The 23,169-nt window shown below is 39.6% G+C and overlaps 1 long non-coding RNA gene across 1 annotated transcript in view; it reads right to left on the bottom strand.

The window, feature by feature from the left end:
* Positions 1-7,863: 7,863 nt before the first annotated feature.
* LOC125403355 (uncharacterized) overlaps positions 7,864-23,169 on the bottom strand; it is a 30,632-nt gene continuing 15,326 nt past the window's right edge. Inside the window, exon 3 of the long non-coding RNA XR_007232918.3 lies at positions 7,864-8,102. This is a non-coding gene — a long non-coding RNA (uncharacterized LOC125403355). The remainder of the gene's footprint in view (positions 8,103-23,169) is intronic.

Genomic DNA, 23,169 nt, shown 5'->3' with positions numbered 1-23,169 from the left:
CCCAGTCAATCAATGGGCTTATGAATCGAACAGACAATTCTCAAAAGATGAAATAAAATGGTTAATAAACATGAAAAACATTCAACCCCATCAGCTGTCAAAGACATGCCAATCAAAACTATATTGAGATTTGTTGTAGGGAGGCCGTTAGTTTATTTCCCAGCCACCCGGCAGCTCAGACCTGAAATAATCACATAGAAACTATATTATTTAAATCACTGCTTAGCCCATTAGCTCTAGCTTCTTATTTGCTAACTCTTACATCTTAATTTAACCCATCTCCATTAATCTGTGCGTCACCACAAAGTCGTGGCCTACCAGCAAAGTTTCAGCACGTCTGTCTCTGGCAGTGGCTCCATGGCTTCTCTTTGACTCCACCCTTCTTTCTCCTAGCATTCAGTTTAGTTTTCCCTGCCTAGCTAAGTTCTACCTTGCTATAGGTCCAAAGCAGTTTCTTTATTAATCAATGGTATTCTCAGCACACAGAGGGGAATCCCACATCGGAGATTATATCTCACTCCAGTTCGAATGCCAATCATTCAGAAAACAAATGACAAATGCTGGTGAAGATGTGATGAAGAGGGGTCCCTTGCACACAGCTTGGAGGAATGTAAGATGGATCTACCCACTATGGAAATCAGTATAGATATCTCTCAGAACACCTGAAAGTAAATTTATCTTTGTGGCTGTTTTCCCTATGATCTGTTTGTCTTTGCATTGTGTACAGTTGTGACATTAGCTGTGATGGTCTACATTTGCTGTAAAGAGAGGCTTCTTTGATGAGGGCTGGTAGCTATCCTTATCCCTGGATATAAGGATGGGATTTTGAAAATAGTAAGGAATTATGCAGATTTAGCCAAGTGACAGGAATAGGTTATTTTCTAAGGTCCATGAACTTATTAGACTTAGGAAGCTGGCTAGATTTCCAATACCAGACATAAGTTCTCTCCTGTTGAGTGGGCTTTAAGTCCAACTAGAAATCACAATTCTTGCTTCTGTGACTCAGAGAACATTGAAGAGTGGAGAAGAAGGGGAGAAAGATCATAAGAGCATTAAAATCCTGAAAATAGATCTACCATAAGATCCAGCTGTACCATGTCTGTGTAGTTACTCACAGGACCTGCGGTCAACATGTCACAGATGTACTTATATAGCAATGTTTATTAAAGTCATATTTAAATTAGCTAAATTGCAGAAGAAACAGAATAATGGACGGAGAAGATGTGTTACATATACAAATTGTGATTGTTTACAGCCACAATGAAGAATGAAATTATACTGTTCACCGGAAAATGGATGCAATGGGAATAGTTAAATTATGAGTGAAGTCAGTATCAGAAGGACAAATACAGTATTTTCTCTCATTTGTGGGTCCTGTATTTTTAGATACATATTATCATACGTGACATGAGAGTAGAAGCGGAACTGTCTAGAGCAATTAAGGAAAATACTGGGGGAGGAGAGAAGGCAGGGTAGAGCAGTGGGCGGATATTATCAAGGGGGAATACACAATTGTATGAAAATTCTTATGAACACAGTATCGGGTGTATAGATATATACAATTAAGTTTAAAAATAGATGAATTCAATCAATATGATGGATAATATTGCTTATCAACTTGACACGCTTGGGAAGAGGAAACCTCAATTAAGGGATTACCTCCACCCGGTTGTGGCATGTTTGGCGGCATTTTCTTTACTGCTAATTGATTGGCACGGTCCAGCCCACTGTGGGTGGTGCCGTCTGGAACAGGTGAACCTGGCTGTGCCAGAAAGATAGATAAGGAGGCTAGTAAGCTTCATTTTTTCCATGGTCTTTGCTTTAGCTTCCACCTGCTAGTTCCTGCCTTGACTTCCCTTCCTGATGAACTGCAACCTAGAAGGCAAATAAACCCCTCCTTTCTAAATTGGTTTTGGTCAGTTTTTATTTTTAGGAAAACAAACTAGAATAGTTGATAACAATTATACCTCTGTACATTGAAAAGTTCTGTCATCTTTTGGACCAACTATAAATATTTTCAATTTTTCCTTTCCAGGGAAATGGGACTTCAAAACAAGCTGCTTAAGGAAATTGCTAGAAAATGAGAATTTTTAATTCTCTGTGATAAGAAGAGAGACGTTTGAGGAAATGTTCTAAATGCGGCCCTTGAATGTGAAACACAATATTTGGATGTGTAATGAGATGACATAGGAATTAAAACATACGGCTTTGAGAACCTGGAAATTAGTAAGGGTGATCACGGATGGATGGGCTCCCTTTAGTCACGCCTCTTGAGAAGCCCTCAGAGTAGAAATAACCAGTCTCCTAAATAAAGGGCTTACTGTTGTCATTTAGATATAACTTCCCCACGCCTCTCTGAAATCCAGAATTAACTTGGTGGAATGTCAGTTATTATTAATGACCATACATAATGTGACAGTACATAAATAATACATGTGGGCTTCATTTCTGTAGCTAAGAGCCTGAAATGTTGGTGTGATATTAGAGAACAGTGAGCCTTTCATGTTGGCTGTTATTTAAGGATTTTTCTGACAGAGGTGGAAATCAGCATCCTTTCTTGAGTTCATGCTACTGTCTATACGGAGAAAAGATTTGCTTTGTTCTTACTTGGAGGGTTCATTAAAATGCTCACTTGAAACTTGTTTACACAGAATGTATATAGACACCGTTGGTCACACAGTTATCCTTGTTCTTTAGGGTGTATGACTTGTGTAAGTATCAGGCAGACTCCAAACAGTAACACCTCTGAGCTTAAAAGACAGGAGATTGTATGCAAGACTGGTTGCCTAGATGATGGAAACTGGAAAACAAAAGCAGACATTCTGATGATCAAGACATTAGGAAGGAAACACCTCGTATTAGGTATCTATTCTGGTGTAGGAACTGCCGTGAACTCCGTGGCTTAGAAGAGCAAAGTGCTATATGTTTCTGAGGGTCAAGGACATGGACATGGGTGGCATGAAGTCCTAGAGTTGATAGGGCCTGCAGTCTCACCTGTGAGTGCTTGTCTAGAGTGCAGGATCCTGATCACTTTGGCTTTGCTGCGTCACCATGTGGGCCTCTCCATAGGGTAGCATTGTGTCATGTCGGCTGACTCTGTACAGTGTGATAACTAAAGAGACACTGAAACCAGGGGCCTGTGCTTTTTCTGTAGCGATAAAGCCTGCCACTTCTGCCACTGTCTACTAATTATAACAAAGTTATCCTCGGGGAAGGGAATCACCCAAAGGAAGTGCCACAAGCTGAAGGGTTTTCCAGAAAGTTGCTGCTGTCATTCTGCAGCCTAGAGCCCAAGAGCAAGGTGTTGGAAGGAATAGCTTCTTTGGGGGAGTCTGTGAGGGAGAGCCCCCTAATTATAGCTCACTCAGCTTCTGGTGATTTGCTGGCAATCCTTGGCATTCCTCAGTTTGTGAAAGGAACTTGCCAGGTTGCCTTTTCTGTAACCCGATGTTCTTTCTATGTGCATGACCATCTCTGTGTTCAAATGACCCTCTTTTTTACGAAGCTGATGGCCTTATTAGATTAGGACACACGCTACAGACCCCATCTTGACTACTCTACAAAAAGTTAACTTTTGAGCAAAGTTGCTCTTCAATGCCTCTGAAGGTCTTTACCATATTTTCGCTGTGTAATAGCGTCTAAACATATCCTTTTGTGGGAGTCATATTTCAACCCACAATTACACACAACTTTGAGCCCTGGAAAGTGTGAGAAGCTGATTTCCATGTCACACATGTTTACTTTAGAAGACAGTGGGAGGAGGGGACATTGAAGGGCCAGGCGGAGGAACACCTGATGAAAGCTAGGGTCGCTGGCTGTTGTGCAGTTGCTAGAGTACTAAGTTGTGTCAGAAATGCTCCATGAGCAGAGAGCTACAAAGAGGATAACCCAGTGTCCTTCTTTACACTCATTCTGCCCGCTTTATGCACATTTCCAGTTCCTTTTCTGGAAACCATTTAATGGGGTGGACTGATGAGCATAGAAGGGGCAATCAGGCAGTGTAACTGAGGCCTCAGGTCTGGATGAAACACCTTGCTTAAGACATGTCGTAGAACAAACCAGAGTGTGTGAGCCTGCAGAACCAATGCTGGAGATCTTAAAACATGGAGGCTAGAGCAGTACTTCTTGGTATCTGTTTGAAACCACATGAAACCAAGATTGACATAGTCCACAGGTTCGACATTAGGCTGTGCTAGAGTCCTTTGTGATGTTTTGCACTCACTGTGACCTAACTACTTTAATTAACAGAATAGCGGAGCATATATCTATATATATATAGAAGCTAGAAAAATTGCTAAGACATTAAGTAAACTAATAAAGTGTGACGTTAGGCACCATTCATAGCATTACTCACAGCCATATTTATAGATCGTGCCCGGGGGTGTTAACTCTGGAATGTCTTGGTGGATGATTTCCTGCCCATTATCATCCCATTTTAAACCAAGCATTGCAGAGGTGCAAGGCTAGTCAAGACGTGAGAACTGTGCATGGGGACAACAAAGAATAGAAGTCTTCCCTAAGAAATGCAGGGTGACATTTTTTGGATCCTGGAGAATGATATTTTCAGCTTTTAGTGACTCATCTCAAGGCTGTTGCTCAAAAGGAAGAAAAATCTGAAGTAGACATCTACACCACAGCCAAACTGAGTAGCTTCTCGATTTATATATATTCCATGTTTATGGTCAGCTTCAGTCAGTGTACCTACTGTCTTCACTACCAGAGTCAAGTCCCTTCTCTACCAAGGGGCTAATTTTTCCCTCCAGAGCCTGGCTGAGGGCTCATTTACTTTATAAAACTTTCTAGTGTCCCTAAAACTTCTTTAGTGGTCAGATCTCTCATTATTAAATGTCGCGCCCGCCTCGCCAGCAAGCATGACGCAACACAGACTCTTCTAACTGCGGTTTATTCAGGACCCTTGAACAATCTTCTCACCCTCTCTCCCCGAGCAAAGCCAGCTCACAGCTTAAATAACCTCTGGGTAGCCAACCCCAGCAGGCCACGTGGGAAAAGCAGATAGGTCCAGAAACGTGGAAGCAAGCCAGATCCTTAGCGTTAGCCATATATGGAGTTGTTCATGACCGAGAGCACTCACCATCGGGAAGGTGGGAGGTGGAAACCAGCGCCATCTTTAAGGCGCGGCATTACACAGCTCTCTACAATTAAACACACTGCATTGAACCACAAAGCATTTCAATAACTTTCTTCCTCCATTGTAAAATTCACCAAGGATGGAAGAATTGCTTTTACACAATCACTGGAGGTTCAGGACCTACTCAAGAGCTTGAAATATATGTATATATGTATATATATGTATATGTGTGTGTGTGTGTTTGTGTGTATGTGTGTGTATGTATATGCATATATATGATTATTATATGATTCTATATATTACATCAATAGGTATTTAAAGGGTAGTCATTTGTTTAGGAATCATACTAAAAAGGAGAAGCACAAGCTTTTGTTCAATTTTCATATATTCCTTAAAGATACCATAAGAAATGGTACATACTAGGAAACCCAGTTTAATATAATACATATATTCACATCATGTCTCATTTTGGAAAGCATCTGGGTACTTCTTTTGTATGGCATCAAAAGAGGAGTTGGTTTGGGGAACTGCCTTGTGTTTTAGACAAGGTAGCCTTGGGCCTCTGCTAGACCATAGCTAAAGTTTTCTTGGTCTGAATGATAAATAAGCAGAGCAAAAGAAATAAAAATGTCTCATAGCTTCAGGATAATGAAAGGAAGAAAGAAACCCAACAATTTAAACAGCTCCCAAACAGAAACAAGCAACACAGATCATCTTTTTGCATTTGCCGTTGAGAAGAGGTGGCTGTTACAACCCATATTTTGGTGTCTTATGTTGCAATTAAGGTATAATTATTCATGGTCTTGGACAATCTCATATCCCAGAATGCTGGCAAAGTGTGTGTGTGTGTGTGTGTGTGTGTGTGTGTGTGTGTGTATCACAAATTTTTTTAGATTGTGGCCAAGATGATCAAGATGATGTGTTGATGTGATTAGATTGTTCTGTTGGCTGTGTAAAAGAGCAAGCCTCCATGGCATGGCAGGATCACATGGTGAGGAACTGTGGATGGCCTACTAGTTGAGAGTGGTCGCTGACTGACAAGCATAAGCAAGTAAACCAGTGTCCTGAGTTCCACAGTCCCAAGAGTGAAATCCTGCCAGTAGTCACATGGGTTTGTGAAAAGATCCTGAGCTCTGTGAAGGGATGGTAATCGGGTGAGGCTATGAGCAGTGGCCATACTGGGACCCTGGTTCCTGAAAGTGGGAGAGAGGAACAAATGAATGTTGTTTTAAGACACTGGGCCTGTGAGAATGAGTTATACAACAGTGTAAACAAATATAATAAAACATGTTGGCCAAGTCCACTTGTTCATTTCCCAGCTTCCCAGACCCAAAATAATCACACAGAAACTATATTAATTGCAATACTGTTTGGCCAACAGCTTAAGCGTATTTCTAGCTAGCTCTTACATCTTAAATTAACCCATTCCTATTATTTTATATTTTACCACGAGGCTCATGGTTTACCAGTACTGGTGCAGGAGCGTCTTTCTCCTATGGCAGCTAAATGGTGCCTCTGACTCCACCTTCTTTCCTCTTTTATCTGCTTGGAATTCCTGCCTTGCTCTATTCTGCACTGCAATTGACCCAAAGAAGTTTCTTTATTGACCAATGCTAGTCTCAGCATACAAAGGGGACTCCTATATCAAATACATGGTAGAAAGGCGTTGCTGAAAGACCATAGTTCTAGGCACAGGGAACTTGGGGATTTCCCTGGGTACCATTGAACTTACTCTGGGAGCATCAACTAAGTCACGAAACTTTTGGGGCTTCAGTGACCTAATATGGGAAGTGAAAGCCTCTTAGAGTTTTACTGTGGTCACTTCCTAGTGAATGTGTGCTAAGTGCTACGGGACTTGAGCCACATCAAATATGTTATATATTATTACCATGTTCTTTTAAGTGGGCAGGCATTTAATTCATATATTTATTTTTGCCATTATTGCATAATCCTCTAAACAACATCCTTGGATTCAGAGTAAAGAGTCGTGAGTGTCAGAACCAGTTGAGGGAAGTGCTTGAGAAAGCCCTTCTCCAGATTTTCAATACCCAATGGCAATTTCATCCTCAAACAGAAAAGAAAGACATGACGAACTCCAAAACTGAAGAAATGGGCATGTTATAGTCTTGAGCACTTTTAGCTTGCCTGGACTCCTATTTCTAGAGCTCTACATGGTTTGGAGAAAAGAGTAAACCTGAGTGTCTCTAGAGAGGGCCAGCACACACCCCAGGTAAGGGTGCCACATTGGAGGTGGCACCTGCTTGTCACCTCCAGGAGCAGCTCTACACCTGCCTCACCTTAGCTGCCCTGCTCAGTCACGGGTGAACGAGGAAAGGAAGGACAGTGGAGACACCAATTGCTTGGTTACCTTTGGGAACATGTTATTTCATATTTATTGTGAGTAATGAGCCTTGGAGAGGCAAGTCTCATGCTGCGCAGGGTAAATGGTAGCTTCCCTCCTGATCCCACAAGGGCGCTGTAAACAAAGGAGACTTCGGCTATTAATAGGACCTGGGTCAGGAAATGTTTCATGCAAGTATTAATAATCAATGTGCTTCACAGATAGTGTAGGGTAAAGTTGGTAATTATCATCCAGTAAGGAAACCAAGGGAAAAAAAATGAAGGACACAAAGACTTGACTTCCCTTGCTTTACATGTTAGTTGATGTGACCAGATGAAAGATTCATTACAAATCGTATTCCCCCTCTCCCTTCAGTTGACATAGGGGCACTGGGGCTCCTTCAGAGTCAGCCAGAGGAGGACAGTTAGTCATCTGCAAACTTACCACCTGCTGGAGGCAAAGCTGGGAAGCAGCTGCTGAAGCCAATCACTGCAACCTGTAGCAGGCTCTCCCTTCCCTGCTCTGCACTGCCCTGAGCTGGCTGTCCTCACACTCAGTCCGCTTGGACACCACGGCTGGCGGCTGTTGTCTCCGCACCTGTCGCACCTTCCGGGTTTTGGCAGAATGGAGTGAGGAGACAGCTGGAGTCATTGAGGCTCATCTGTTTGAAGGCTGCCCAAATGAAAAACAAGCAATCAAATCTGGTGAGTTTCATGTTTCTCTTAAGTGTGCGGCAATGCAGCTGTTAAGTTGTGTAGGAGATCAAAGGAGCTGTTTCCAGTTCAGGATGCCAATGCGTTCTTCCAGGCTTGACCCTTGATGGAGAGCTGTTAGCAAACTTTAGAAGGAAGTTGGAAAGGAGGATTATGTCTGTTAAACTCGGCTGAATTGTCGCGTTCCCTGTAAAGCACATTGAGTGCCCTGCTTGTTGATTACCCTGGGGAGATGGATAGTGAGCCCTGAGGTTGTATTTCAGTGATGAGAAAGGTGCATACTTGCAAAGCATTTATTAAAATAAAGTAATATGGTAATTGGGGTGATTGTTTATGAACTGTCAATTTCTTGGAGAAGAAAGATACATTCTGAAATATTTAATTAACTCAGTACAGGGAAAGAAATTAAGTTTAACCTTAGCTCCAAAGTTTGAAATTGTCTCTAAAATATAGATGTGAAGTAACTGATGTATTTATTGTACATCATGATGTAGAGCTTAGAGTCTAACTGATTGGAGCAAACAGAAAAAGGTGCAGTGATTATTTCTATTAGTGCATTAGCAGTGAGTTCCTAATTTTCTCATTCTTTTGGCTACAAAAGAATGTGAAATCACTCATCGTGGAATGCAATAGAGAAAGTGAATTACAATATTTGAATATTAAAACTTCTTAACTTAGACATAATTAAAATGAAAACTTAACATAGACCACATCAAAAATTTCTTTTTTACTTTGATCTGAACTAATCACTAGGATGGTTGTATATAGGTCACACTTTATGTTTTATTTGGCATGCTTTGAATTACCTCTTGATTGATTTTCTCTACTTAGATGTAGCAATTTTCAAAATGCTATATGGCTTAAACTAAGCAAGAAAATACGATGTGGAATTCATTTTGGTATTTTTCATGGTATTTGTACACAGAATAAAATCTATTTGGTTATTCTGAGACTTTGTTATCCAAACAATTGCTTTTGACGACTTTATTTCATAACTGTAAAAATTAATTCTTTTACCTACTATTGCTTTAATTTGCAAATGTCTTTGAGGACTGTTTAATGACTAGTTATTGGTCAAGTTTGAATTTTACTTTGACAGTGTTTAAGGGGCTTAAAAGGAAAGATAAAGTGAGTGTGGCCGAGGATCTTGAATTAAAAATGTATAAAGGTTAAACATCAAACACTCATGGTGGCATCAGAATAATTCTAAATTATAGCCCATCATGGCTATCAATCTTCCCTCCCACTAACTCCTGCTCTCCTCGATGCATTTTTTCTTCTGACACGGTTTTGATTTTCTTATTTATTGAAATGTTGCTTCTGTAAAAAGGTAGGTTTGAGGACAGGATCCTCAAAAGGTAGGTTTTTATCTCTTGTTCAAACCCGATTGCTTACCAAACTTCACATAAGTTGCTGGTTCAAATATTAGGCCTAGTCAAGATGATCATGTCAGATTACTGAGGTATTGCGTTCATTGATTATCAGGTAGAAAGCAACACACATGGTTGCAAGAAAAATAATGCTCTTTTTTTTTCTTAAACTGTATTATACAACAGTTCATCTAGCAAAGTGAATCCACAAAAAGTGCTACTCAGTTGTGGAAATAGTAGTAATCACAAACCCACACTAATTTTAACACTTCATGGGTGATATTTCTGGCATTCAAACTTTCAGGACAGCCTGCACTGCAAAAGTTGTTTTATTGTTCCCGTCTCACAAACTTTGAAGATTAATTTACACACATTTTTGTTTGGTGATGGATATGTAATTTGATTGTTAGGAAGATACTAATTATCCATTTTCTGCCTTCTATATAAAAGGCCCCCGATTCTATTATTTTGATGTCATTTAAATTTTCTTTCTCTCTCAAAAATTATTCAAATAAGTCCTCCAATATTTGAAAATTAATTTCACTAAACACTAGACTTAAAAATCTTCTTTATCAAAGTAATTGCAGTCTTTATTAGTATGGATGACAAGTCCTTTAAGAAAATTGCAAAAGCATGTACAATGTTCAAGTCGTGTTGTGCATCTGATTAGGTAACCGTTCTTTCAAGTTCTGTTGTCTGTTGTTAGTGACTACACAGCATTGTGTTAAGTAGATAAACCATAATTAATTTAACTACCCTTTAGGAATTTATAAATTCTTTTTATATTATGTAGATACTCTAAGATTACTTTAGTCTAATGTGTTTTGACTATTGAAAATATTGGTTCTCTGTTTCCCCAAATGCGGCAGACTTACCTCACTCGGAAAATGGAGAAAGGGGCTCCTTAGATGACTTCTACATCCTTGTCTTAATTTAAATGATAATCATTTAAAATTTATTTATTATAGTTGGTGTTGACCAAATTCTACAGTGATTCATTTACTGTACTCAATGAGCCACAAATACATCAAGAAAACACACTGTAAAGATTCTCCTTTGAAATCCATTTGAACTTTTATCCACAAAAGGAGTCTACTTTGTGTGTGTGTGTGTGTGTGTGTGTGTGTGTGTGTGTGTGTGTGCATGTGTACTTACAAACAACAGGATTAATGGGATTTGTTAAAATTCTCAAGGTACCTTTGGTTCTGGACTGTGTTTTCAAATAAGTTATACAATCGGGAGGGGATAATGCTTTAAAAAAGCCTATCAGTTATGAATTTAAAATAGCATCTTGCTAACAGCCCTGAACTCAAGGGTTCCTACCCTAGGAAGGAAGGTATGTTTAAATAGTAACTTGACATATTTCCAAAGGCTAGTACTGCGGCCAATCTGTTGTCTGTCCCTGAAAAACTTTTTTGGTACCTATAACTAGTACCTATAAGTGGCTCAAGGTTTGAATAAAAGAGGAAACCCAATTCATACCCCTTCTCAGGCTTCCCTCTCCTAAGCCAAGGCTTGCAGTTTCTATGAAAAGGGGGTCTGGATTTCCTTCCATTAGTCAAACACTAGTAGATTCTCCTAGATAGAAGAATTCCCCTTTCTAAGTCGGCCTTAGGGGTCAGGCTGTGTAAACCTCTGTGGAAGAGGATGGAAGACGCACAGGACAACAGCTTCCACAGCCCTGTGTGAAGTTCTGCAGGCAGTTAGGGAGAGGACGAACCATGAGTTAAAGGATTTGGACAGAGCTATTCAAGTTCAGGGCATCCTATTTGTGCTTTTCTGAAAGACTAGTCCTGAAGAGGTGTGTGTGTGTGTGTTCCTCACACAGAGCCCTTGTAGACGCGAGTGACGACCTTTTTTGAACAGAATGAGAAACCCTGGCGATTTAAGGAGAAGGAATACTTGGGGGAAACCAGCAGAGCTGAGGTGGTGTGAGCCTCTAGGAGGTGGTACCAAAGTTGCGCAAATTAGTCTGTCTCCCCCACAGCAGACTCTAGAAAGCATTTGGTCAGCACCCATGTGCAAAGTTGAGATCGGGGATCTTCAGTACCCTCTTATCCACATGGTTAAGCCTTGGCTAAACTTCTGAAAATTGATATATAATGCAATTCCATTCAAAAATAGATACATTTAAATGAAACCCAAAAGAAAACAGTTGGGGCATCTTCTGGGTGGTAATTTAGCTGAGGGATTGCGAGTGATTTAAATTATACTGATTTTCATCTAAAAAAGGATTTGGTGATAAAATTTTAGGGATCCAATGAAGGTTAACTTTAACTGGGGGGGGGAACTAGAATAAGCCTTTTATTTGTTTGCCTTCTAATAATGTGACTGGAACTTCCCTTGCCTCTTTTGACTCTGTTGAACTCTGTGAGGTTATCCACTAAGAGACACCAACAGTACCAGTTTCCTTTTGAGTCAAACAGCCACCTTCTGGCTTGGCACACTGCTTAGGTCCACTGGGAAGGCGGGAGGGGTGGCTAGCTCATTCAGATATTCTCCATTCCTGGAGCCGCAGCACCAGAAGGCACACCTGAAACAACTCTCTTCCACCTCAGCAGTGGTCCCTCTTGATCCGGGTCAGGATCTGCTGGGCAACCAGGGTTATATGATCTGGGGGGGGGCAGGTTCAGTGAATGTTTTTCAGAGTGTTTTCAAGATGTAACACACCCAGGGAGATTTGTTCCAGATGGATGCAGTGGGAAATGAAAAATAAAATAAAACCCCCTCCAAGCACAATATTGCTCTAAATATTTCTTTGAGGCCTCAGCAGGTTTTAAATCACTGGAAGATGTGCACAGGCCTTCTCTGCATCATTGTGCCTTTCCTCATCATTTGCAAGAAATTTTAGTGTAAAGAGCTTTTATGCATACATTACTCTATTCTTTTCCTGTCATTGGCAAACTTATCCGTCACATTAATAAATAGTATCAAGACAATGTTCACGATAAGCCATGGCGGTAACAGTGGTGACTTGTAAGTGTTTTAGAACACACCCGATGGCTTCTCTAGGTGCATCACAATTTCTGTGTCTATGCCCACGCTTTAAAGGTCACAAGCAGTGTTATGAGAGCTTTGTTTCAGAAGCACGAAGTGTGAAATGTGTATGTCATGGAGAAAGCACTTACATAGCAATTAAGGAAACAAATCTGCCTGACTGTGTATCTACACAAGCTGCTAGGGTGTTTGCCAATATTAAATCAGGGATTGTAAATTAAAAATAAAATCAAGCCCTGGAAAGTAGTTAGAGTTCATGTTGGATATATAGGTTTGTGTGTGTGTTGTGGAATATATGTGTGTGTGCATTGTGAGTATGTGTGGTGTGCATTTACATGTACACTCACAGATAATACACACAACATGTCGATGCGAATACATGTGTGCATGTGGTATAGATGCATGTGTTTTTATGTGTCTATAGAAGCCAGAAGGCAACTTGGGTGTCACTCCTCCTCAAGAACTGTCTACCTTGTTTTTTCTTTTGAGACAACGTCTCTTATTAGCCTTTTCTTCACAAATTAGGCTTTGCAGATCTTCGTGTCTCCATCTTCCCAGTGCTGTGCTTGCAGGTGCAGACCACCGGGCTTTTTCCTTGGGTCCTGGAGGCTGAACTGAGTCTTCACTGCTATATGTCAAGCACACTATGGACTGAGCTATCTCCCTCTTCCTGATACATAGTTTATTAGTGGGGGAGAATTGTCTGCATTCTGTCAATCATGTTTTAAATAAACGCTGATTGGCCAGGCAGGAGGTGTAGGCGGGAAAGCCAGACAGGAAGTGGAAATGATGCAAGGAGAGCAGGAGAAATCTGGGGAGGAGGAAGTTGATTCCTCCCACTCCTGCCCAGATCACCGAAGCAGCAGTATGTGAGCTGCCCCACTGAAAAAGGTACTGAGCCACATGGCTAAAATAAATCAGAAAAATGGGTTAATCAAGATATGAGAGTTAGCCAGTGGGAAGCCTGACCTAATGGGCCAATCAGCATTATAACTTACGGAGTCCTGTGTGGGTGATTTTCTCTGGAACTAAATAATTGTGGGGACCTGGTGGGAGGACAGAAAAACCCACAAACAAGCAGGCCCGACCTCTTCATGTTACAGCTTATAAAATTTAATTAAATAGTTACGTAAATGGCCCTTAGATCTGAAAACAAGAAACTGATTTTAGGGGAGAATATAAAAAAATAATAATTAGGGCTTTACTCAGTAAAGAGCCTCACACACTGAGCTAGCTCGTACTTGAATATTTCATCTTGGAACTCTAGTTATGCACTCTTAAAATTTAGAAGAAATGAAATCATTCATCAAAATCAGAGATGCATTAGGTATTTGATGAAGAAAACTATGTCTAGGAAGTGAGTGTTTAACCAGGCACCCATAATGTTGAAGACTGATAGTGTTGAACATGTACTAAAATATACGGTCTTTGCCCCTTGTACCGTGTGTGTGTGTGTGTGTGTGTGTGTGTGTGTGTGAAAACTTAAGTCATAGGCTATCAGGTACACACTAACAAACCTCAGGTAATTCCCACAGATCCTAGTAATTACTGAAGCAGTTGACAAAAAAATTCTTCTTTCCAGAGATTCTGTATTCTCTGAAACAAAAGAATGGTAAATCCATTTCAAATGTTCAGGCTATGACCATTATCTCTGAGCCTTTATTCTCAATTGGATTTTTTTAAATCTAAAATTGAAATTACATAAGCGTAGCTGAGAGCAAAAGCACCTTTGGCTGAATACCATAACAACCCGAGCATGGGCGAAGTAAGTTGGCTTGCTTCTTGCAAACTGTTCACAGAGGGGGGGCAGTTTGTTGATAGTGGCCTAGAATAAGTGCACGGGGCCAGAGGTCTGCAGCCTGCTGCTGACTCCAGCTGTCGTGATAACTGTGTTCCTCCTCGCAGAACCAAGAGGAGGAGAATGCTGCGTTCTAACCTGTAAGTCCCCAAGCATCTCCTACAGCAGCACTTGAGGTGTGTAGTGATTCAAAGTGCAGCTGTTTGAAAACAATGGATCAGAGATCTCATAATGAGAACTGTTCTAAGTCAATTTGGTTGGGGTATCATTGCTAAAATAACAGTTTACTTTGGTTTTAGTACAGGAAAATAAAACACACGCCAAGGATATCTTTTTCTTCTAAGTGAGTCTTCAAAGGACAGGAGAAAGCTCTTTGACTTGAGTTCTTCAAAGGATTTGAGCTGTGTCAAAAAAACCACCTTCCTATGATGTGTGGATTTGACTTGGGAATGTCATGGAAGGGGCTGAGGCTTCTTCACTCCTGGATCAATGTTATGTCTTTTGGCCACAGTAGATGTATGCTAAGATTCACCAACAAAGTCCTTTGCAGACAGCAGAAGACTTGCCAGAAGGAAACTGACAAATTGGCAGGTGGGGACGATGCCAGTTCTGATTAACAATTTGGCAGCATACAGCAGTGTTATTGAAGCAATGCTGGTCTTTCACGGGCAAACTCTTTTCTGGGTGCCATTTGAACGGATGATTTTGAGGACCCTTCCTTTAGAACTTATTAATTTCCAGCAGAAATTGTTGGATAGATGTGGGGTAATCTGCCTAACTACGGCTACTGTTTTCTCCAGGCCCGTCTTGTGCTTTTCGCTTGTCAGTCACAACTCACCCTTTCGGGGAACTTATGCAAATGTGATGGCTGGAGCTGACTATTAAAAACACTCGTCTTTTTATACGGTGACTATTTGTGGTTTATGCAAGTTTCCTCCTGCTCCTTTTGCAGCCTGACCTGCTTGCTGTGTTGATCCAAAAGAAAGTAGCCAGAGTTGCTGAGGGGACACCTGAGATCACTGGCATTCTTAGGAAAACTCTGTCATTGTTTGAAAAGTACCAAGAGCCGTTACTTCCTGATTCAGATGCTATGAAAGCAGGTGGATTATACCTCTCTTCCTCATTTGTGCTTGTGTTATCATTTTTCTTCATATTTGGACCAAAATTTTCACATGAAAGAAACTAGCTTTTATTTCATGGGTGGTTAAAACTGTATTACCTAGGAATGCTAGTTTCTCCAACTCTGCTGCAGGCAGAGTTGACACATGGTAAAACTTATCCAGTATTGTTTAGTACTCCTAAACGTGGGTGTTCTAGCTGTAGATGAAAAATTTCAAGGCATTTTATGTGTTTAAGGAAAAGAGGTCAGTTCTTCAGTATCCTTGTCATTACTGTCATATTTAGAAATGGCAACTTAATTAATTTCAGAGCCTTCTGTGTACTGGGCAAGTGCTTGATATTCCCCAGCCCAGAAATGACAATTTAAAACATATGTTTAAAGATCAACAACGGTGTCTGATACACTACTATAATATGAGGAATATGACTCAGGGCTTATAATTTATATCAAAGAAACACACAGACATATTCAAGTGAACAGCAAAATCTAATTAAGTAAGTTATTCATGCCAGTGTTTTAATTTTTCATTAAGGTAGTCTAAGATACTCTTTACTGTTAGTTTGCCTGTAGTGGTTGAGACACAATCTTACTATATAGCCCTGGTTGGCCTTGAACTCATGTAGATTATACTGGTTTTGATGTCACAGAGATCTTCTGCTTTGCCTCCTAAATACTGGGCTTAAAGGCATGCATTGCAGTATAAAATATTTCCGTACTAGCACAGAAAGGAGTATAATGCAAATATCAAGTATAGAAACCAGAATGAGCAATATCAAGCAAGAAACATATGCTAAATGTTTCTCCTAATCCTAAGGAGTCTAAGTCTAACATTAGAAATGGCTTGCCTAAGTCATGAGAGGAAACTAACTAGGAGTATCTAGTCTTCAACCCCATCAAAAACCTGAGAAGAGAAATAATATTTCTTGAGTAAACAGGAAGTGCAATTAAGCAACTTCCAAAAGGTGCAAGACATGACAGAGACAACTGGCTACCACCCAAAACAGCTGGCAATCACCCAAAGTCTCATTTGCAATGTTGGGGCAACCAATTTTGGCTAAGGCTAAGAGTAACTGACAGACCATTTTCAGAGGCAGAAAAAATTTAAAAATCATCTTACCCTGTTTTGACAAGGTTTGGCAGTCTTTTTGTTTGTATCCTGTTTCTCCAGTCTGGACACCATGCATTTTTTTCAGTGACTGAGGCAGTAGCAGTTCTTTGCCCAAAGGCCAGTTTTGCCAAGAAGAAAACAAACTCCAAATGGAGTGTCTTTGGTGCCTCAACATTCTCGTGAGAGTAGATTAGTACTGCCAGGAGCAACCATGTCTCACATCAACAGAATCCTAAGTTTTTTAAATGCCATATTTCACAGTTCTTTGAAGTGGTTGAAGATTACCCATATATGTGGAATATAATCTCTATGCATCTAAAGAACCTGATTAGTCTAAATATAAGTAGGACAAACATGGATGACTATTGACATATAATTTTTAATATTTATATAGATCGAAGACTAAGGCTTCATATTAAAATATTAAACAGTCTTTAATCAAATGTGCAGCAAATGAGGGAAATGACCTCAAAATGTAAGCAATGTATATGTATCTTGATCATAGGAAGTAATGTATAGTGCAATATGATAGGTATATCCTAAAAGTGCATCAATATACAAAATATCTTAAGCAGAGGTAGAAACATGCCTGCATACAATATGACAAAATTACTTTGCATAGATGCCATATTGGGCACCAAACTTTTGTGAACGAGTTCTATACTAGCCTGTAATGGAGTATAATAAAGGTTTGTTTGTTAGGGGGTAAATTCACAGAAAGAATAGTGATCTGCAATCCTCTGTGTGTATACGGGGAACTGGAACTGAATCTAGCAGCCAAGGAGCCCATGCACGCTTTTCATCTGAATTTATAGTACATGAGACCACATCCAAAGTGGGCCAGTATCTTAAGGCTATTGACTGAAGGAGTCCCCCAGCAGGCATTTACTACCAAATGGTAGTACATGGCACTAAGGGCTCTCATAATGTAGCCCAGGATTCTCTGTAACTCAGTGGATGGCACCACTGACTTTTCTTTTCCTACAGAGAATGGGGATTATAAGCACGTGCAACCACCATTATAAGCTGAGGAGAATTTTCACTAGGCAACTAGTGAAATATGATTAACTATCAAAGCATTCTAAAAGGAAGCGTAGCTTTCAGACACCACCTTGGTATCCTGCTAAATACAATAAGATATTCAATGCCTAGGAATGAACTATTAAAATATGCTAAATAAAATCAGCCACATGACTTAAGCCATATGAGTATGGATTGGTGAGAGGCATGCGAGGCAAATGGTGTCTAACAGGAATTTGGGAGGCCAGAAAAGAACATTTGTCTTGACCATGGGTCTCCAATAGATTACACCTATATGTATCCTTACACTTACAATATTGAATGAGAAATTTATTTCTGTATTGTTATCATTTGTGTGTGTGCATATGCGTGTGTGTGTGTGTGTGTGTGTGTGTGTGTGTATGTGTGCATGTTCATGCAGGCAGTATAAACCATGGAAGTTCAGATGTTAGAGGACTGCTTTTGAGAGTTGATATTCTCTTTCCATTCCAGGACCCTGAAATCAATTCAGGTCATCAGGTGTGTGCAGCAGGTCCTTGTATCTGCTGAATTATCTCTCTGGATGGAATTTGACTTTAGTCTGTGGATTTAAACATCTTGCCTTTCTGTATTCCTGTTTTTGAATGCTATAGAAATAACAGTGAAAACAACCTGGAATTTAGAGTCAATGCCTCTAATAATGTTCAACAAGTTTGGATCTTTAGAGATTTGGGGCCTTTAAGCAAATAGCTCCAGAAATTGTGCTGAGCCTTTTGAGAATATGCGAGAATGTCACAGGTTCAGGGAAGGGACGGTTTGGACCTCTTGAAAATGTAGCAGAGAATGGCTATGTATGGATGACTTTGTGTGGCTTCCTGGCCTGGAAAGCTGTGATCCTTGGGTTCTGCTTCATCATGTCTGCTTCAGAGACAATTCTCGCTAACTTGAAACTTAAATTAGCAAATTCAGCATCAGAGTAAAGGTAAGAAGGCAGTCTCTTTAAGAGAGTGGTCCAGGTAAGGAGTTTACACTTGATTACCATGGACATTAACTGAGACGGAAAGCCAAAGGAGGACGGACTGGTGCCAATGGACCTCAGGGAAGCTCAGAAAGAAGCCTGGAAAAAGTGTATTTCCTTGGAACTGAGGGAAGTTTAGGGTGAGTGGTCACAAGGAACCCATGTATTAGTAAGAAACTGTTTCTTTAACATTTGATTTCTAACAAAAACTTTAAAGTGATCGTTTAGTGAATAACCAAATTTTACACTTTAGCAATAGGAAAACATACATTTATAAAGTTGATCTGTATAGAATCATCTACATTTGTTAGAGAGTAATTAGCATATAATTTGAACTGTGTGACTGAAATAGCCTGACTAACAATGTTCTTTAATTTCTCTCTCTGTTATGAGTTTATCATCTATCACTTATTAATCGTTTATCAATCATCAATCTATCTATTCTATCTATCTGTCTGTCTGTCTGTCAATCAATCTATCATCTACTTATCAACCATCTATTTATCATCTATCTATCTATCTATCTATCTATCTATCTATCTATCTATCTATCTATCTATCTATCATCTATCTACCTGTGGGAGGGGGAAATTTCTGGGTATTGAATCTAGAGCTTCATGCATACTAGGTATACACTCTATAGTTGAACTGCATCTTCAGCCGATTGTTACATTAAAATTGTAAGAGTAATTTCAAATAAAATTGATTAAGAAATAAGAAACAAAACAAAAGCACTTAGACATTAAAAAGACATGGAGAAGTGACAGAAAATGCTACAATGTTACTTTGCCGGGAGACTCTGTATGTATCTAGAGGCTTAAAAGGCCTTCATATCTCTGGAAAGCAGGCATTGAATTTCTTGATGGGGAACAGCTGTTTATCATTGAAAGGCACTTGTCTTTAATACAGAGCATTGAGGACTAAGACAACCAAATGCCCCACTTGAAAGTTTAGTAAAGCAGGCCTCTGGTTTTTTTCATTCCCTCAAAGGACAGGAGAAGAATGATCCCTTGAGTGTCATTCACTGGACCAAAAAGTTCCACACTTACCAGTGGTACCCATCATATGTAACCACAAGAAGCCGGTTGACATTCTCATGGCATAAAAGAGTGGAGACTTCAGCAAGGTGCAGTGGCGTGTGTGGTCCATGTGTTCCTCATCACACCCTTTCTTACCTTTGAGAAGCTAATACTCTTAGTACATGTTTAGTCAGTTTGATTAGTTCTATTAGTAAGAATGACATTTTTCATCAGCTACACATGCCATCAGAAACTGTTGCTTTGGTATTCTGCATACAGAAATGGATATATTCTGTAATTGATTTCAAGATGGTAAGGAGACAAGGAGATTGAGTCCTGTATGTGCTTCCATGCATAAATCAAATATTTAGCAAACTGTGCCGTCACACAATCCTCTTGTCTTTCTGGATTATCTCATAATGAGGAGTGCTTAATGAGTTCTTAATAAATCAAATAAATTATAAAGTGCCTTATAGGAAATTTTCTTTAGAAGAGTAAGCAAACAATTGTCCCTTGAACCTGTGCATGCATATATGTCTGTGCATGCATGTGCGATCATGCACAGAAAATTGACACGTGCAATTGGGCATTCATGTACATGTGTGTATAAATGCTAGACACTGATGTCAGGTGTCTCCCTTGGCCATTCTTCACTTCATTTTTTTGGAATAGAGTATCTCACTGACCAGAGCTCATTGGCTCTGCTAGGCTAGCTTGCCAAATGAGCTTCAGGGATCCGCTGTCTGTACTTCCAGTTACAAACGTAGTCACAAACGTTCCCTGCTGCATCTGCCTTTTATGTGAGTGCTAGAGATCTGGATTCAGGCTCTCATGCTTCTGTGGCAGTTTGTTAACTGAGCCATCTTCAGAGCCACTGTGTTTTTACTATGTTAGTAATTTTTCTTGAGAATAATTTTTCTTGACTTTGAAACATTCTTGTTTATGTTTCATGTACAACCAATTCCTCTCCCCATTCTTGCAGTTACATCTTTTTCTTAAAGCTCTTCCTTTCAGGATGTGCCTAGATGATTCCTAAACTTTTCCCTGTATCTGGGAACTTAGACGTTAGAAAGTTTTGTCACATCGCATGTTAATTATGAAACAATTGAAAATCATTAAATATATGTCTGAAAATGACTCTCACATTATTCCATACTAGATTTTCTTATCATCAAATTGTAGCACTCAATAGAAATGAAGGAAATCTACTGTGGTTTAAGTTAGTAAATGTTTCATACATTGCTCCTCTGAAAATTGGGGAAAATTTTTGTTTGAAAACCACTTTTCCTTTTTGTGTTCATCATAGTCTGAAAAAAAATATGCTGTGATAGTGTGTCAACTCTGGAAGCACCTTACAGTCACAGGGACAAGTTTTAAAAAGTTTATCAATACTTGGAGTCTTCCTAGGTGGAGATCTGAAGAATTCTTTTTTTTAAAGCATTCTGGACAAACCATGCACAAACACAGAGGGCGTTCAACAACTCCTCATCCACAACAGCAGTCTATTGCTGCTTATGGGATGGACTATGACTTTCATTCTCATGAAGACTGTGCATTCAGTTTCTGTATCCCATAGGCCATTTCTCCAAGATATGCTCTTCATCTGTCTCCACTTGACCTATCATGAGCCTTGATGTTTTGAATCTTGATTAAATTTTATTTGTATCTGAGATGTGTAGGTCTGGCCATACATGTTGAAGTCATGTTGACACAGTAAAGATTCCAACTCTCCTCTTGACAGTTTAGTACCTGACTATTCATCTGTATTGGGATTTGAGTTAGTCATGTGTGTAGATGGGGCTTGCTTCATGGTATTGTGCATACCTTTGATCCACAACCCCTTTCTGTGTGCTATTAGTAAGTACTAGGAGATACAGTTATCTGGCAATTGTGCTTGCTTCATGACTTTGTGATCTGGCCTGAAGCTAATGTGTGTGTATGTGTGTACATGCACATATACATGACTTTCTCTCACATCTTATATTAATCAATTCAATCACAATAATGTCTTGAATATGTTCTAGCTCCTATATGTTGCTTTACTCAACCATGGACCATGGAGAATTCATTTGCTGGTCATTCCTAATCTTGTTTCATTGAATCTGACCTTTAAACTTCTCTTAGTATGTAAATGTATAGAAGCAAGGTCTAAATTTTGACAGCAGACTGTCTATCTTTCCCTGATCTCAGAGTGCCATAGACTACCTAATGTAAATATTGAAGTAAAATTAAATGGAATTAAGGCTTCTGCAATGCAATTAGGAAGTTATATAGAGTGAAATTAAAGACATTTAAAATACAGTGTTTTGAAATATTTGCTGGATCTTAAGAAGAATCCCAATTTTCTACCAGTATAAAGTCATAACAGGATTTCATGTACAATACGTTTTTCGTTAATAACCAGAGGCTATATAATTATATAAATTCATGCACAGAGTCAGACAGTATGCCAAGAATTGTCAGCAGACAATTTTCATTTATTAGTTTTTTTCTAACGGAAAATTAGTTACTGGGATTTTTTTTCTTGGGGAGCAAATATAGCTTTGATTGTATGTGGGGAGTCATCTTATGGGGCTGCAAGCTTTCACACAGAGGTGGGAAGAGCAGATGGGAGAAGGTGCTATTATATTACAGTTATAATATAGTCTTGCAAATAGGTGTGAAGAATCACCCTCCTAAAACTTCACAACTGCACCTGTGTGGTTGCTGTAACTTAATAATTTTTTTCTTTGGAAGCTATCTTTATTTTTCTCGGGCTTCAGATCTTTTTTCATGCATTCACTGGGTCCTGCATTTGTGGCTGAGACAGACAGAAAAACGGCTCATAAAGCTAGGTGTGGGGTGGGGTGGGGTTAAAGTTTGAGTCAGGGATGCAGGTGTTCTTGGAGGCCTTTAGACTAAAGGCCAGAAGGTAACATGCACCAGGAGGAAAGGCAGAAGTACAAACCACACATCTGGCAGTAACTTTATTGGGGTGAAAATTATTTGCATGAATAAGTGGGGACTCCAGTATGAGCAGACACAACTTCACATGCGTATGTCTAAAACTCTGCTAGACTGTCCTAGACAGCTGGATATGTTAGTTAATGGATATTTCTTCAGTTTCTTGCATGATGTGTTTACTGAAAAGTTACAAACTAAAACTTCAACACTGTTCCTAAGAGTTAGTGTGAAATGAGTGTGACATGGTCCTGTTGGATTTTCGGAAGGTTTCAGTTTCATGGCCCTCACCAACGTGTAGACTTGTGCGGACTTTGTAGTGTACGGGATCACCGCTACAAGAATCACCGTTACAGCACCCGGAATCATGCAGAACACAACCTGGACATCTGCTTCAGCTAATACAGCATATCTGATCCTTTGTTCCTACTTAACATTTGGGGTTCACAAGAGAGGGGTAGTCTAATCATATATATGATGGAGTTTTCATTTTTAATTATAAATCAGAGGACTATAAATAATTGTTGTATGGAAAGAGTAGCTAAATAGCCACACCATTTCATCCTTGCTGGACTAAGTTTTATGACCTTAGATATTTTAGGAGAAACCAATGTACAGCTGGACTTTCTCTCTCATCTTACATTAATGGATTTAATC

Source organism: Myodes glareolus, chromosome 7 (genome assembly GCF_982192425.1).
Source record: "Myodes glareolus chromosome 7, mMyoGla1.1, whole genome shotgun sequence".
Taxonomy (NCBI): Eukaryota; Metazoa; Chordata; class Mammalia; order Rodentia; family Cricetidae; genus Myodes; species Myodes glareolus.
The sequence above is the reverse complement of the archived record's forward strand: the minus strand, read 5'-3'. Positions and strand labels throughout refer to the sequence as shown.